Source organism: Mesoplodon bidens (assembly GCF_964165515.1).
Source record: "Mesoplodon bidens genome assembly, contig: HAP1_SCAFFOLD_438, whole genome shotgun sequence".
In the NCBI taxonomy this organism is placed as follows: domain Eukaryota; kingdom Metazoa; phylum Chordata; class Mammalia; order Artiodactyla; family Ziphiidae; genus Mesoplodon; species Mesoplodon bidens.
The window spans coordinates 133435-136611 of record NW_027672697.1 but is presented as its reverse complement, the minus strand read 5'-3'; positions in this window follow the sequence as shown (position 1 = coordinate 136611).

Genomic DNA, 3177 nt, shown 5'->3' with positions numbered 1-3177 from the left:
TCTTGTAAAGGACAGTCCCAGAGATGGATGAGTCACAGAACACGTGCTCTGGGATCACTGCATGTGGTCAGTCTCCTTGAGCTCATCCCAGCCTCTACACTTCCCCAAGGCTGAGGTGCTGACATGCTTCCATTTCAGAGGGGTCCACGTCCAGCTACCCTAGAGACCCTCCATGGGCGGCAGAAATTCTAGAGGGCTGTGTGAAGGGGCTGCTGGGCTTCTTTACACCCTTGCTTTCACAGCCCTGCTGACCTGGTCTCCTGGGGTTGACTAGCCCCAGGACAGAGACTCAGGGCAGCAGGACCCAGGTTCAGTGCTCTTCTTACAACCCACTGCTCCGTCCAGACAGCCCTGCCCCTGCTCCCCACTCCCCAGTCCTGCCTACCCTCTGACCTTTCCTCAGGCCTGCCTTGGTCTTATCCTTCCCAGTTCTTCCAAGGCTGGGGTAAACCCTGGCAGGTGCTGTGTGTTTATGAGACTTCCTCTTCTGTAGAATTTTGTTTCTGTGTTCCAGACTAAGGGAATTGGGACAAGTTACTTTTAACTCTAATATTGCTTTCATCCGCTCTAAGGGGCTAAGAGACGTACGGAGTTGATTTGAAGTACCTAAGGTTAGCTCAGGCACAGGACCCTTATTTGTTTGTGAAGTTGTTTGCATGTTCTTCCCTCAACACAGCTGTTGCCCAGATTTGGTTAATATTCCTTTTCCTCAGAAGGAGATGGTGCAGAGATAAATGTTCTAAGCTCTTGACCTCCTAAGTGGAAAAGCCATACTGAGGACCCAGGGGTGGGTCCCAATGTGGATGCACTTGATCACTGACCTGCACTTACCACTCAGCCAAGGGGTCCTCAGTCATGGAGCAAGGGAGTCCCTGCATCCGTATCCTTGGCTGGAAGTCCTAGAATCTCCAAAGGTCCAGACCTTGCCCATCAGGTGGCCTTAGTGGTCACAGAATCCAGGGCAGCTATGGGTGGACTTATCAGTTGACTTTGGCACAGTCATTAAGGTGAAATTCACCTCAGGACCTGCATTCTCCTGGTCAGCTCCCAGATTCTGAGAGGTGTGAGACCCCATGTATACAGTAGAGGTCATATCTGGCAGTGCTGGTGTCACTGCTTAAACAACGCCAAAAGCAGATGAGAATCAGGGAGCTATTTTATTGTATTGGATAACATTACCATAAGCCTTAGCATTGGTCAATTCCTGTAGCCCACACCCAAGGACTCAAAGTGGAACCTGACTGTTAGCCTGTACACTTCTCCTGCGCAGCTGGGTTAGAGACAGGCTGTGCTCAGTCCGGGCTCCCTCTTCATAACGAAGTGTCCCACTTATGGAACAGCTCCCTAGAGTATGGACAACCCCTGACTCAGTGGGCATACGTACAATGTATAGAAAACAAAGACTGGGAGAAAAATATGATACGATTGATAGTGGCTGTATCTAAATGGTAGGATTTCAATTTTGTCAAATCTTGTGTATTTGATTTTCTTTAAGACAAGTGATTAGTGAATAAATATAGCATATTTTGTCTAGGATTGAATTCAGTCCTTTAATGGAGGTTGCTGTTAATCAAGTATAAAATATCATACAACAGAAGACATGATAAATGCCGTAGCTGGCATTGTGGATGCTGGGGAAAGAGTGATCTGGGAAAAATCAAGCGACAGTGGCAATTTAGCAGAAGCTCAAAAGAGGCAGGATGGGTCATGGGTCTGTGTCATTGAAACAGAGCATGCATTTTAGTGTTTACCATTTTTTAGATCGACCCTTCCCTTCTGATTAGGCTCCCCTTAGCTAGAAAGCCAAAGCTCTGTTTTCATTTCCTTCCTCTTGTCCTTTGCCTTCCTTCATCCCCCAAAGAGGATGGCCCAACACCAGCTCAGCCCACACTTACTAACCTCCCACATCCATACACACCACCCCATGTCCTCATCGAGAAGAAAGCCCCTGAGTAATTCCTGAGCCGCAGCACCAGTGTCCTGACAGTTACTCTGTGTCCCTCCAGCTCTCCCTGAGGATGTGGCGGATGACCTGCACCATGATAGGACAGGAGAAAAGCCTCCGTGGATCCCCAAGGTAAGCTGGATTGTTTCTGGTCTGAGATAGAAATATTGCTTTATTTCTCTTTGAATAGAATTAAGTTATGAATATTTGAGGGTATTCCTTCCAGATACATACAATTCCCTTGGTTGGGAGAATGTGGAGTGAGAGTCTATTACCAACTCATGCAGCCTGATTCCACAGGACATTACAATTGACAGCATCCATTATAGCCTGTAGAGTACGGAGCTCTCTCTCCTGCAGCGATTTTTCCTCTAGACAAAGAATTCTGTAATTTCAAACCTAAATGGACTTGGAAGTTCCATCCTCCCAGCAAAGTTCTTGCCTTTCAGCCTGAGTAGGTTTTGCTCGGATAACCCTTGCTGGGTTCCCTGGACCACTGTTTCTTATGAGGTTTTCTACTGTCAGCAAATGAACAAAAGACCTGAGCATCACTGTGATCTTATCCTCATAGTGTTTTCTCTTCTGTAATTGCAGGTGGCCTTCCCAGAACGTGAAAACGGTATGTATTGTGGAATCAGTCACTTGGGGAGGAAGAACTTTGAAGATAAGAAAGTGGGACATTCTTGCTGGTTTTAGTGTAGAGGGCAGACTGATTCCAAATTTGTGCTGGGAATGAGAGTAGGTGTCCTGGTGATAGAAAGTGATCTACAAGTAATGTGACCAATTACTATAGTCCCAGGAAGAAGCTGTATTACGGTTAGGTGGTGTAGGTTTGTGTGCATGAGACTGGGTGTGTCTGTATGTGAAATGAGTGGGATGGATCTGTGTGTGTAAGTGAACTTTTTGTGTTGTGTTTGCCTTGATTTATGTTCCCCTAAACATCACTGTTACTGGTGGCAACTTTCTAAAAATTATTCCCATCACCACTGCATCATGAATGGGTATGGATATAAAAGTAAATAAACTGTATACTTTCAGTGTGTGCATTGATTTTATACCAAGTGAGCCTCATTTAACCTGGAAAACAAATCCTATCACCACCCAGGCAAATGTTTACTGGATTATCATTATTATTATTCTTTTGGCTGTGTTGTGTCTTCGTTGCAGTGTGCGGGCTTCTCATTTCAGTGGCTTCTGTTGTTCCAGAGCACGGGCTCTAGGTGCATGGGCTT